Genomic DNA, 15,259 nt, shown 5'->3' with positions numbered 1-15,259 from the left:
AAATCCAACCCACACAAGCTAACGTAATATTCACAAGCATAAGAAAACACATTATTAAAAAAAATTTCTACGAATCAATATATACATTTTCATTTTGAAACCCTTTTCCTCAACACTGTTATCAGACCCAAAAGACTCCATCCTCTAACGTGCTGCTCACGGCTATTACCTTCTTCACTTAAGTGTGCGCCAAGATCGCACTGACGACCCTGAACCACAGACCTTGTGTCAATACGTGGCTCACCCCTTAACACTGTACCGCGACTCTGCAGCTGAGTCCGGAAGGCGACTCGAAAAAGTAAAAAGTAAAAAAGTCTCTTGATCTGACAAGGTGTAATTCACTATGTAAAAAAAATTGGTTTTGTTTGTCCATAGCAACAGGCTTTCTTGGCCTCAAATCGTAACGGTCTTTATCAGGAACAGTTGGATCCTTAAATAAAGGATCCGGATTGGTGGTGTCAATCTTTAGATGAGGAGGCACAGCAGCTTGCAGAACATCATCATCCTCGCGTTCTGACCGTGTCCATGTCAAATGAGCATCACTAAAAGGCACGAATGTGGGAACTCTCTCGCAATCTATCAGCTATACCATCCCTCACCCACTGATCATACGGCAAAGGCAAAGGAACTTTTTTACAGTGGGTGGCATGCACCCAGTTCTTTCTGCCGACTACTCTAACAGCGGTTCTTGTAACCAAAAGGACTAAGTAAGGACGAGTCCATCTGGGTTCCAAATTCTTGGTACGCTGGAAGTTCTTGATCCGTATCGTAGTGACCAGGTAGGATTGAATGTCCTGGATCTGTAGTAGCTGTCGGCAAACTGTCATAGACCTGTTGGTGGAGAACACGTAATTTAGCAGTCAAGTCATGTAAGTAATCCACCAACATAGGGTACTCAATACTGCTGTATTCTTTAGGATGAGGCACACCCCAAACATTGGCAGGACGACCAAACACAATTTCATATGGGCTAAGTCCCATACGAGAATGTACTGTCGTCCTCGTTGACAAAAAAGCCAATGGCAAGGCATCTGGCCATGTAAGACCAGTGCTCGCTTGTACCTTAGCTATTTTCAGCTTCAAGGTACCATTGTAGCATTCAACAAGTCCAGCAGACTGGGGGTGATTCGCTGCATGGAACTTCGGCCTTATTCCCAAACCAGAACACACTTTCTTCATGATGTGACCCACAAATTCCCTCCCATTGTCCGACCATACAATTCTGGGCAAACCATACCTAGGGAAATATTCTCTCAGCAAAACCTTGGCTGTAGACAAGGCAGTATTATCCTTTAGGGGGTAGGCCTCTATCCATCTGGAAAAGGCACAAACAACCACAAGGACATACTTCAAATGATTGCATCTCTCCATATATATATAATCTAGCTGTATCACCTCAAACAGATACGTCGGAGGAGCAAAATGCCCAGCTGGAGTTGGAGTTCCCTTACCAGGATTATACTTCAAACAAATCATACAATGTTTCACCACGTTCTCTGCACATTTCGGAATTCCAATATTCTGCCAAACTGGAGCCAACAACTTGCATATTCCCTTTGAACTGATGTGAGCCATTCCATGACCCATTGTAACCACTGAGAGCACATACGCGTCTGGCAACAACCATGGCTGGTGTTCTGACAACTCAACCCAACAACCTGTAGGATCGAGCATACCCGTAGTCTCTCTCCACTTACTTACTTCCTTCTCAGTCGCTTCAGCCTGAATCATTTTCACACTTTCTATTGTGTCTTCACACATTCCACCAGCCATAACCCAATTAGCTGGGCCTGCAACATACATACGGCTCATCATGTCTTTCGCCGTTTCCTTCGCAACTTCATCTGCAAACGCATTCCCTCGACCAACATCGTCCACAACTTTCTTATGTGCACTACACTTCACAATTGCAATCTGCTTTGGGAGAGTGAGAGATTCCAAAAGTTCATTCACCAACTGTCCATGCTGAATTTTCGTTCCATGCGAAGTAAGAAACCCACGCTCTCTCCACAAACGCCCAAAACTATGGGCAACACCAAATGCATACTGGCTATCAGTGCAAACATTCACTCGCTTTCCTTCTGACAACACGCACGCTCTAGTCAGTGCAATCAACTCTGCTGCTTGCGCAGAATTCTGTGGTATGCGTGCTGTCTCTACAACTGTATGTAAGGTTGTGATAGCATACGCTGCAGTCGTCTCACCATTCGGGAGCTTAAAACACGAACCATCTACCCACAGCGTACCATCAACATCCATAAGGGGAGTATCTCTTAGGTCAACTCTAGCTTTCGTTTCTTCCTCTGTATGAAGAAAACAATCATGCTGTTCCTGAGGATCCGTCTCTGTAGAGATCGGTAACAATGTAGCTGGATTCAACACATTACATCTTTTAATGTGAACATGACTAGCCAACAATGTCAACTCATAACCTGACAGACGTGCACTAGTAAGGTTCTGTGTCTTGGTCCTATTCAATAACGTATCCACTGCATGTGGGACCATCACAATCAATGTATTATCCAATACCAAACCAGCAGACTGTCGGATAGAAACAGCCGCTGCAGCTGTAGCTCTCAGACAACTCGGCAACGCCTTAGCAACTGGGTCTAACGTTGCTGAAAAATACGCTCATGGACGCTGCTTGTCCCCAAATGGTTGTGTCAACACTGACAACGCACAACCTTCTCTCTCATGCACGTACAACGTGAAAGGCTTACTATAGTCTGGAGTACCCAACACAGGAGCCAAACACAATGCATCGCGTAGTTCAGAAAAACTTTTCTGACATTCGTCAGACCAAGGAAGAGGATGCGGAGTATCTTTCAGAGTCAATGCTAACAAAGGTTTCGCCCAACAGTGAAAAATTGGGAATCCACTGTCTACAATACGATGTAACACCTAAAAAGGCGCGCACTTCTCTCTGTGTGGATGGCACACTCATTTGCGCAATTGCTTGAATTCGTTCTGGGGTCAATCTCCTTCCCTCCTTCGACAAGAGATGACCTAAGTAGGTCACTTCTTGGCGACAATATTGCAACTTTGAAGGTGACACTTTATGATGAAGGTCAGACAAATACCGCAACAAAGAAAGAGTAGCCTCTTTACAAATCTTTTCATTATCAGCAGTAATCAACAAATCATCGACGTACTGAATAAGAGTAGCACCTACAGGTAACACAGAACCGTCAAGTTGAGTTTTCAACGCTTGACTATAGATGGAGGGACTTTCACAATAACCTTGGGGAGCTCTCTTAAACCGGAAGCTTCGGCCTCCTAATGAGAAGCCAAAAATATCCCTGCTCTCCTCAGCAATAGGAATACTGAAGAAAGCATTCTTCAAATCGATGACAGAAAAACAAGCTGCCGAAGCAGGAATCAGAGTCAACAAAGCAGTGATATCAGGTACCACAGGAAACTGTGGCACGACAATCTTGTTGACCTCTCGAAGGTCAATCACAAACCGGTACTCAGGTGGCTGAGAAGCATCAGTACGTTTAAGGATAGGCAAAACAGGACTGTTACACACATTACCTCTCGTTTCCTCAACTACACCCTTCTCAACCAGATCATAGACAATCGCTAAAAGAGCTCTCTCACCATTGCTCGAAATCCTGTATTGTGGAATACGAGGCAGCCTAGCATTTGATTTAAGGGTAACAAAATACGGAGGAATCTGCAAAAGACCAACATCATTTGGACCTGTGGCCCAAAGTGTATCAGGAAGCGAACTCAATTCCAGTGGCAAACAATCCTTAGACAAATACATTGGAGAAATCACTTTCTTACCAAGGGTAAGTTGTACTCCTGAAGGAGAACAATGCAAGGTCGCATACAATCTTTTCAGCAAGTCCAAACCCAACAGATTCTCACCACAACCAGTTGTTAGAATAAGCGGAGCTTCCAATTCACAAGGGCCAATGGAAAGGGACAAAGGACTAGAAACCGGATTACGAACTGGGGCGCCTGAAAATCCTACTGAAACATTGGTCAATCCAGACAAAGGTGCGCCAGGAAGTTTAGAGTGCATAATAGGACTCTTCGTCGCACCAGTATCCAAAAGAAAAGGTTCTACCACACCTGATGTAATCACTTCAACATAAGATCCACTCTGATCTACTGGAACTGACCCTACTCCCTCACTTTGTCCTTGGCTGTCCTAGTTATCATTATAACCAGACCTCTCACCTTCGACATAGTAATCCTCAACATAATACTGGGTGGACTGAACACTCGGAACATTCTGTCTGTTAAAATAATTCGCAGAATTCTGTAGGGAAGAGGAACGCTCATTTTGGGGGATCACACCAGGTCCCCTAACCCTAGGAGCTTGCTGAAAACTACCACGACTTCTCTGACTAGGTACACCATTCGCACGCTGTAACAAAGCCGGGCAACTATTCTTGTAATGACCTTCCTCTCTGCAATAAGCACACTGATTAGGGCCAGGAAAGAATTGCGGAGCATAGGGCTCAGGCATCTGTAACAATCTCTGAAATTGTGGAGGTTGCTGAAACTGAGGCTGATTCTGACGAGGTGCATAAGCTTGCTGCAAAAGAACTTTCGTCTTTAGATCCTTAGTTTTCTTCTCTACTTTATCCTTCTCATCTTTATCCCTATTCTCGTAATATTGCGCAGTAGCCAATATCTGGGCCGACGAAGAAACAGTTCATGAACTCTCAGAGTCCTTTAACTTATTAGAAAGTTCGGGAAGCAAATTAAAGACAAATTTATCCACAAACAACCTTTGGCCACCTTCTGTACTCTTATCCTGACCACTATGTTCAATAAACGTCTCTTCAAACCTAGTGAAGAAATCAGATACACTCTCGTCTTTCTTCTGCTTACATGCTGCTAACTTATCCCAATTCACTCGTAAAGCGGGCATCATCGTTTTCACCAAATTAATAATTCTACCTGGTATTTCTGAAACTAAAGGTTCAGGTTTAGCACCTCCCTCCTGTCTACCATCTGCAGCAACAATATTCGCCCAGGTATCACCTAATTTAGCAGCATGATTCTCATGACGAATCTTCGCCCACAAAGGTTGAGGGACTACATTACCCATCAACATATCTTTGTCAGCTAAATTCATAATACACACTTCAACTGTCTGGGACAACTCCTTGTAATAACCAGCAGGATTCTTACGAGGGTCAGGTAAGGTCTGCTTAAGAGCCAAGACCTCTGCTCTCTTATAAGGGACATGTACCCATACTCGCTGAAAATGAGCTGGAGCGGCAACAATACCCTGATTTACATTAGCCTGAACTACTTCTTTCCATACAGGAGTAACTTCTCTCATAGGGTACTGTTTCACTTTCCTCCTAACAGAGGAATCAGGTTCATACAATGTCTGAGGCGAAAGCCTAGATCTGAAAGCAAGTATCGTCTCTACGGCATCTGTAACATCAGATTCCACTATCATCCCTTCAGCAAACTCTGACTGAACATCGAGCACATCCTGCGGAATCGGACCCAACTCATTATCTTCCCATTCCTGATGCAGAAAAGTACACATTACATCGAAAACATACCTTTGCTTAGGCGGTTCCCATTGAAAGAAAACACCCATAACCGCTGGCAAATCATACCTCGGAGCATTTAAAATCCACCTACGAGCCAACAAATCCAACACTGTCCGTTCCTCGGAACTAGGAAGCTGACTACGACTCTGCTAGCGTTCCGAAACAGGGGTCATATTCAGTGACCCAAACAATGGTGACAACAGATTAACAACAGTCTCGGTCATTTGTTTTCGAGCAGAAGGAGAAGAAGTAGACATAAGAACAGGAGAATTTGAATTTGAATTTAAAAACATTTGTACAGCGCTCGCATACCCAGCGGTTTCATGGCCCTAGTGGTGATCAGTGGGTGGCAGCAACAGGAGATTAAGGGTAGGCTTGTGTAAACAAAAAGGTTTTAAGGTTTTTTCGGAACAAAAGATAGGAAGGTGAAGTGCGTAGAGTAACCGGGAGGGAGTTCCAAAATGTTGGAGCCAGGACAGCGAATCTCGCTCCGCCCGCCCTCTGCTTTTTAAAGCGGGGGATGGTGAGGAGGGCCAAATGGGCCGAGCAAAGTTCTCTGCCTGGACAGTATGGCTTGATGAGAGAACGGATGAACTCGGGAGCGGTGCCCGATCTGGCCTGATACGTGAGGCAGCCGAGTTTAAACAGGGCGCGCTCTCTCACAGGGAGCCAGTGCAGTGTTTTGAGTAATGGAGTGGCCCGATGATATCTGGGTAGGCCATGGATCAGGCGGGCCGCCTGGTTCTGCACCAGTTGAAGTCGATGGATCATATATGCAGGGGCTCCATTATAGACTATGTTTCCATAGTCTATACGGGACAGTACCATGGCCAACATAATAATTTTTAGAGCTGAGGGGGAAAAGAAACGAGAGACTTTCCTAATTACTCTAAGGGAAAAGAAACATGAAGAAACCACGGAGCTGACTTGCGGGTGAACAGTGAGCTGAGGATTAAGAAAGATTCCCAAGGTTTTCACTTTGGACACAGGAAGTGGTGGGGCACCAAGGGAGGGGGGCCAGAAGGAAGGGGACCAAGGACTGCAGCCATCTCCGGTCAGGACCAGCTCGGTCTTGTCCGTATTAAGTTTGAGGTGGCTGCAGTTCATCCAATCTTGAATGAGAGTCATGGTTGTTTGGACGTTCAGGGCAGATGAAGATGAATGTGACAGATTGAAGATTAACTGGAGGTCATCCGCGTAATTAAACACGGTGACCTCCAGTTGCTGTAACATAAAAATGAGGGGAAAAATATGAAGGTTGAACAAAAGAGGGGAAAGTGATGAACCCTGAGGGACCCCGCATTCTACCTTGCGAGAGGCCGCCGCAAAGCCAGTCAAACGGACTCCCTGTGTTCTCCCAGCAAGAAAGGACTCCAGCCAAGAAAAGGCTAAGCCTTCTATGCCCGCCGCCCTGACACGGTTAAGGAGGATGGTATGGTCCACCGTGTCAAAAGCGGCGGATAGATCTAGGAGAATCAAGGCTTGCGGAAGGTTGATGTCGATACCTTCACGCAGCTTGTCCATGACTGAGATGACCACTTTTTCTGTAGAATGCAGGGGACGGAAACCCGCTTGGCAAGGGGAGAGGCAATGATTTGCCTCAATGTGAGTGCTCAGAGTAGAAGTGATGTGAGTTTCAAGGACTTTTGCAAGGTAGGGGAGGAGTGAGATGGGGCGGTAATTGGAGGGGGAGGAAGGATCGGCGTCCAACTTTTTAAAGATTGGGATGACAACCGCCGATTTGTGTGAACTGGGAACGTGACCATGAATAAGTGAGTCGTTGAGAAGGGTCAAAGGGGGAATAGGGCAGGCTGAGTAAACCTTCCTGAGGGTACAAGCAGGAGCAAAATCCAGGGGAGAGCCTGATTTGACCCGTTGGAGCAGAGGGAAGAGGTATAAGTATTCTGAGGCAAAGAAGGTGTGGGGACAAGAACAGTAGAAGTCAAAGATGCAGAAGCAGAAGGCAAAGGAGTTGGAGGCAAAGCTGGTAGCAAAGCTGGCGACCCTAGAATGGGTTGCGCAGTAGGAGGCTAAACCATCTGTGGAGCACCGGTTGGCTGAACAACAGCAGGAGGTTGAACAACAAAGGGTGGAACAACCGGGCGTAATGGAGGTGCAGTAGCACCCTGCACATAGTGGGGTGGCAATCTCAGTAAATGAGAGATCAAAGAATCTTTTTCAGGGTCTTCATTCAATTTTGGAAGGGAAGGCGGCAAGGCCAGATAACATTTATCGATAGCCATGCAACGCTGTCTATCTAAGACTTCACTCGCACGCTCTTCTCCATCTTCCCTAAACTGCCTAGCAGCTTGTAGCACTGACATATTCTTATCTTTCCTATCTCTCTTTGCTTGCTTAATTTCTCGCTGTTTGGCTTCCTTACGCCAAAGGTGGAAAGAGTCAAACATTGACGGCCGGGCTTTCTTCTTGAACAGCACAACTTCTAGGTTATCTAAAATATTTGATTCGAAACTACCATGTTGGGGCCATCGTAAGACACCATCTTTCCTAGTATAGTGGATCCATACCTCATTATAGGTGATAGGACCCACTCCGTGTTTTGAATACAGCTCATAAGTTGGAGTTCCAAACGGAGGTATCGGACACGGGTCCTCCAATCGGGAATCCTTGTTGCAACCACAACTAAACCATTTCCTAATTTTGCTAAGACCAGGCATCTTATAGCTCACTAATCTAGCTTCAAACTTCAAGGGGTTATCAACTATTGATACTCTCGCAAATATACGAGCCCCTCGGCTTCCATTACTGCAGTAGCTGAATCAAACCAAACCAAGAATCAAACCAAGAACCAAACAAAGAACCAAACAAAGTCGTGGGAGCGACCCACTTATACTTAACCAAAATATCTGTCACGCCACCAGAAGACCGTCTATCGTCTCGCTCTACAAAGCATCTATCGAGGGTCCAAGAAAGGGCGTCAGTCAGGACAGCGGTCCTTCGTAGCCGTCGGAAAACGGGAAGCCTCGCAGAAAATACCTTCGGTCCACGTCGACATGCAGGGGTCGATGAAGTGGCGGCCCTCCTCCAGAATTTCCTCACGTGGCTCCTCACGATCCTCGGGCTTGGACCGGTACCGCTGAAGTCGCCCCACTGCTGGGCGCCAACTGAAGAACCGGGTTTTTAGAACCCAGCGGCACCAGGGACACGCCCAAAGTCTTCGGGTTCTCCTTTCTTGGCAAACAGAGACACAGAATACTTCTAGGTGGCGTTAGAAATCAAATTTATTAGCTGCAGCTAGTAGCAGTAATCCCAGCAACACAACACGGTGTGCAACTCAAGAAACTGCTCAATTTTGTAGAGCAAGAAATTAGTATTTATACACAATATTCACATTACAAATGGACACCCACTGCAGCAAATTCTGACCAATAGAAACACATTTCTATACATTAGCACATTCCAAAAAGGCTCACTTTACATTGTACCAACCCCACAAGTTAATTATTAGGATGTCCCAAATTCAATTTCCACAAGCCGGACAAACCCATAATTGAAAGCACAATGCATGTAACAAAGGAACATAAAAAGGAAACAATGATAGATAACGAGCAAGATAAGGCATGTGTAGAAAAGCTAAAAATTGACGATGTCCTGAACTTTGACTTGCAATCTCAGATAGCAATAAACCAAGGAAATTGGCCTCGCAAAGGGTCAGTTTCAGATAAAGAGGTCAGTTCCTTACAATGCACCTTAGAGTCAAGAAAAGGCTTAGTTAATAAGTGCATGAACAACTAAGCCCATGCAACTTCGTTCATCTAGTTACCTCCATGGGCCTACGTGATGGCAACACCAAAATGGAGGCACAAACAAAATGGAACCCATATTCGAGACAAACATCCTGATACATCAGGCTGCATTGCGCTCGCAAAGGGCCAGAAGCTGAGAATCTGGCCCTTTGCGAGTGCGATTTTCATTCATCATCCCAAATGCAAAAATCGGTAATAGCGATTTAACTATTTTGCGAGGAATTACATTTAAGGAATCTCTATTTGAGATTCCTTAAATGCAATTCATCATCCATTTTTAACTTGCAAATTCGCAATTTCGGCCCGCTATTTACCGCAAGGTCAAACCTCGTGGTAAATAGCGAAAACTTAGAAAAATGCTTTTAAAAGCATTTTTCTAAGTTGCATGTTGCACACACACATGTCCTTTGGACATGTGTGTGCGACACACCTGTTTAAATTTGCATTTAAGGGGTGCTACAGGGTGTCCTTTGGACACCCTTGGCACCCTTTAAATCGCTATCTTATTTGCGATTAGCTAATTTCTAATCGCAAATAAGGAATACTCCCCATTCATTCCTATGGTCCTTTTGGCCCGTAGGAATGAATGGGGAGTTATTCCTTATTTGCGATTAGCATTTTGCTAATCGCAAATAAGGAATATGTAGGAATCGCATTTTTTTTTGCGATTCCTACATGAATCCCGTTTTGCGAGCCTGTAATAGCGATACCTTATGAATCGCTATTAAAGACTCGCAAAACGGTCTTTCATGAATCAGGCTGACAGTCTCTGAATACGTAATGAACTCGCTAGTTAACATGACGAATTCACTCCATATTGGTCGTACTTGCTAAATACGGTACAACATCACCAAAATCGTGACGGAACCATAACATAACAGGACAAGGCAGATTTTACAGAACCTCACTACGCGAGCTACGCGTAACACTACGTGAACTGCGTAGTACCCTTGATTGCACAGTGCAGACAAGCATTTGGCATTGTGCAATCATTGAAAACGGCATCTTGCACAATGCAAGCTGTAGTTACCTGCCGCTCGAGTAGATTTTTACTCGAGCAGCAGCTTTCTCAACACGGACTGGTAGTTTATCATCGCGAGCAGTCGCAAGCATACGCGACCACTCGCAATGAGAAACCCGACCTCCCCGCATTGAGAATCCCGCCGGGAGGTTTATTTTCCATGCTCGCGATCGGCAACTTGATGTTGCTGATCACGAACGAGGAAAAAGTCTTGCCGGGATGTCATTTTGCTTGCTCGGGGTCACCAACTTGACGTTGAGGACCGCGAGCAAGCAAAAAATGACCGCTGCACTACGCTAAGTGTGTTTGCACTATGCTACATGCAGTTCGCGTACTGCGAAGAAGCGTAAACTTCAGAAACTACGCGAGCGTAGTGTAGTGCTTTGCCCAGGGTTAGTTCGGAGATGGTGCATTTTCTGACCAGAAGGCAATTCAGAGCTTTCAAAATGGGAGTGGAGGAAGAACGTGAAGGGAGGTTGCAAGTCAACCGAGCCACCATATTCTGCACAACTTGAAGCTTAGACAGCAATGTATAATTTGCTGCCACTAGCAATGCATTCCCATAGTCCATGCAACTCGTGATCAATGATTGGACTAGAGTTTTTCTTGATGCGGAGCAGAGGAATGGAAAGACTTTTCTTAGTAGGCGCATTTTGGCAAAGCAAGTTCCACAGGTCACGCTAACCTGGCCTTTCATGGAGAAAGTCTGATCCAGTTTGATGTAAAGATTTTTTACCATTTATTTCGGAAATGGGGCTTGGCCTGATTCAGCAGGTCACCAGTCCACCGACCAGAGCTCCTGAGCCTTAACAAACAGCACCATCTCGTTTTTTTCACCGTTCAATTGGAGGCAGTTGATCGGCATCCACTCAGCAATTATTCTCGAACAGTTTGGGAACTAAGATTTAACCTTATTCAGATCCAGCACAAAGGAAAAGACAAGTTGGGTATCAGCTTATGATACAATCTCCAACCCCCGCAACCTGAAAATGTGCACAAGGAGGGCCGCATAGATATTAAATTATGCCAGGCTCGCAGGAGAACCCTTTGGGACTTCTTTGTTGACCAGCATTGTTTGAGACATAACGGAGTCTAGAGAGTGAGGTTGGGTCCAGTTGTCGATAAAGTCCATGAGCCAGTGTAGTACTCTGCCATGTGTGCCTGTGTCATGTTGTCTGTGGATTAAGATCGAATGAGAGACCGTATCGAAAGCCACTAATAAATCTAGTAGTAGCAGCATGACTGGTGTGCATGCATCTAGTGACAGTCTGATGATGTCAGTGACTACCACTAGTGCAGTATCAGTGCTATGCATCGCTCTAAAACCTGATTGCCAGGGGTCCAGGATCTAAGGAAGCGCTGAAATGATCTGCAGGCGAGGGTCAGAACTCTTGCCTCTGACACCTACTTAGAAGCCCAGCAGACTGGAGGTAATTCTCCCAGGCCTATGCACATCCTGCCATGGTAGGAAAAGGTGTATGCGATCCTGCACACTGAAATCTTTGCAGGAATCACAGTGGAGTGGAGACAGGTAAGTAAAAGCACACTACAGTAAACAACAACTAATTTGAAATTTGCAAATGCCTTTGAAATCAATGTCAATTGTGTCTTGTAGCTTCAGAATTCTTGAATTAAACACAACAAATGTAAAAAATCCTATGAACATGCTAATGACAGTACATTGTGAAGGCCACACTAGTCTAATATACTGTAAAGTTGCTATGAGAATTTATCTAACCTTTGAATATGTGACATGGAGTACATAGTGGTATGATAATGTACCTTATTTGTAATGTTTTAGACATTTATCTGAAAAGTTTTTAGCATGAACATACGTAAACTACTGTAAAGTTGATCCACTGCTTTGTGCATGCCACATTATAACTATCATGAAGGACAATATTACATTTATCTTTAAAAGTAGGGAAATCATTTGTCTCATAAATGTTGTAGTCAAATCTTTATCAATAGTCTCTCACACAGTTTCACCTTCTTCATCCAGTTCACAGAACCTGGTATGGATAGGAACATATAACCAAGTAAGTAAACCTTACCCTTGCTACTCACATCTGGAATGCTTGTATATTTGTCTATTAAGATGATGACAGTACCTTTGACACAATTGGAACAAAAAATATCAGTTTTGGACTCTAAAATAATATACTGAATTTACCAATGGCTCTCACACAGAAAGCTACTAGTGTGACAGCCACACTATATTTCAAACACTTTTTAGTGCCCCTCTAAAAATGTTGTGGCAAGCCCTAGCGGTCCGTAGGTGTACTCTCAGTTTACCAATTAGGTAATAGATACAAAAAATATGGAATCATCTATTGGTGGAGTAACCAACAACCGCTACACCCTTAGTGGTCAATTACTACAACTCCCAAAAAGCATTGTAAGACCTACCATAACTTTATGTCATGTCTCACTATGATCATACTGAAACTGTGACTCAGAATAAGTTCATATCTTGAAATAATGCATTTTCATACTCTGCAACACAAGGAACAATTCCGGGGGGTACTTTGTCTCTGTGGTGCCACTGAGAAATTTTGAGCTCTGAAAACGGTATGGCTACTAGGGGGCTATAGCAGATATAACTGTACAACCATGTATAAGTATTTTGTTTGCTGTGCAATTTGGTCTCATGCATTGTAAAAGGACAGTGACTTACCTATATGATGTACATCATAGTACAGAATATTTTAATTCTGGTTCTGAAAGAGTTCTCAAAATCTGAAAGCTCTCCATATCACAGATTTGGCAAGACAGATACTTGAGATGTTGTCAAAAAGGAAACATGTCACTACTTCATACTTGTTAATTTGTGAATCTATGGAAGAATTTAGAAAAGTACTGTGCTTTGTTAAACAAATTTGAAATGAAATCACATAACCCTAAATTTTGAACAAATTAACATATAAAGCAAAGTCTTGGTCAAGTGAGGAGGTTGTATGTAAGGCTACTGATTACAAACACCCACTCACAAAGTCTGATTTACAAACTATTTAACATAATTATCAATGTATTACACACAGAAATACTAAGAATGATCATGTACTTTCCTAGAATAGTACCAGTTTCAACATCAGAAGGTCCTGAATTCATTCCACTACCTACTACCACAGTAACAACTCCTGCACAAGCCTTCAGTGAGGATGTAGCTCCTGCTGGTCATGATCTGGATGAGGAGCAACCTCGTTCATCGGGTGTATATGGGGGCAGAGCTAGGGTAAGTCTCACTCTGCCCACTACACCATCTATAACCATTGCTGTGTCTCCGTCTCAGCATCATTTGGTAGTAGTCATTGCTCCCTGTGGCCCATGTACAATCTCAACATTGTAAGTGTGTACCCCAGTTCTAGCTCCTGTTTTGTCACTGACCACTGGTACAACTACATCTGCAGGTGAGCCAGCATATAGGGAAGTGTGGGTGGGAGGGCAACATCAACACAAAAGAATGAACCCGCTCATACCCATAGTTTCAGGGAAACTATGGGACAGAATATTATTGGAGCCACTTCCCGGAGAGAAGAGCAGATGGGCCAAGTTTTAGAGCTCCTCAAAGATATCAAGGATGTACTGAATGACATTAGGGAGCACAATGACCTTCCTGCAAGACATATATATGTAATGCGTTCCTTTTCTGGGGCGGTACAGGATAGATTCAGGGGCATATGTAGGGCTTTGTGTGACAAGAATACCCCTGTCTGTGGAGCCAGACCATTAGTGGGCCACACACCACCAACTTCCACAGAGAGGTAAGGTAGTCCCTTCACAGACATACATTCCTTGGAAACCCTGCAACTGCTGACCCCTCGGTCACTCAGAGTAGGGGATGTTAATCAGGACCAGCGGCAGATGATCACAATACAACTATTACCAAGAGGTGCAAGTAACATCCTCCTGTGCAACCACAACATTGACTCTTGGAACTGTTTAAATCTTACATTTCCCTTTTGAGGACAATATGTAAATTGGACACTCGACCCGAAACATTGTCGGCTAAACTTAAAAAGATCTTATACACCATGACAGTCAATTACGTGTCTGATACAATGTTGATGATATCTGGCTTTTCTAAGAAAATATCTATTTTGTTCTCCACTTTACTACTTCAAATAACTATAAATATAAATATATATACATATATATTTATATATATATATATTCACTGAAAAAAACATGGGTTATAGACCATATATAGTTAGGAATTAGCATTTACAAAACCTTATTTTACTCACACAAAACCATTGAAATTTCATATATAGTTAGTTGCAATAACTATATATCGCGCACCCGCAATCCACTGCTGATCATGTCACATATTACGTCATTCATGACACGATCAGTGACATCACTGATGACATCACTGATGACATCACTGATGACATCTCAAATGACATCACTGATGACAACATCCAGTGACTGTATGTTTCTGAAAAGTCAAAATATGTCTTACATATTGAAGAATGAGTGGATGTATAAGTGTCTGGATGAAGGATTTAGTAGGTGCATGACTGACTGTATGAGTGAGTGATTAAATGTGTCTCACTGAGTGCATGGGTTAGTGACTAAACTGTCTTAATTTGTGCATCATTATGTCTGTTGTTCTGTAAACTGCTGCATGTGTTGATCAGTAGCTTTATGATTAAGTATATGGGTTATTGATTGGTTGCCCAAGTATTTGTATGGGAGACTGAGTGTGTGTGTGGGTGGCTGGGAGGTGTATGACTCTGTGCATAGATGTGTGAGCAGTTGATTCACTAGATGTATAGGTTCAAAAGTGCATGTGGAAACAGCTGTATGGGCGGTTGACTGTGTGCATGAGTGTATTGGTGAGTGAATGGATATCTCAGTGCTACATGTCAAAGTAAGTACATATGTAAAACACAGAGTGAGAGTGTGAGAGTTGACATATATAAATAACTGTGCATAAG

At 43.7% G+C, this 15,259-nt stretch overlaps 1 long non-coding RNA gene across 1 annotated transcript in view; it reads left to right on the top strand.

Moving 5' to 3' along the window:
* The window catches only part of LOC147747829 (uncharacterized), a 65,886-nt gene extending 52,341 nt beyond the window's left edge, over window positions 1-13,545 (top strand). Inside the window, exon 3 of the long non-coding RNA XR_015299694.1 lies at window positions 13,389-13,545. This is a non-coding gene — a long non-coding RNA (uncharacterized LOC147747829). The remainder of the gene's footprint in view (window positions 1-13,388) is intronic.
* The last annotated feature ends 1,714 nt before the right edge of the window (window positions 13,546-15,259 follow it).

This window comes from Lissotriton vulgaris, chromosome 1_1 (genome assembly GCF_964263255.1).
Source record: "Lissotriton vulgaris chromosome 1_1, aLisVul1.2, whole genome shotgun sequence".
Classification (NCBI taxonomy): domain Eukaryota; kingdom Metazoa; phylum Chordata; class Amphibia; order Caudata; family Salamandridae; genus Lissotriton; species Lissotriton vulgaris.
Note: the sequence above shows the minus strand (reverse complement) of the source record. Positions and strands in the feature narration are given on the sequence as shown.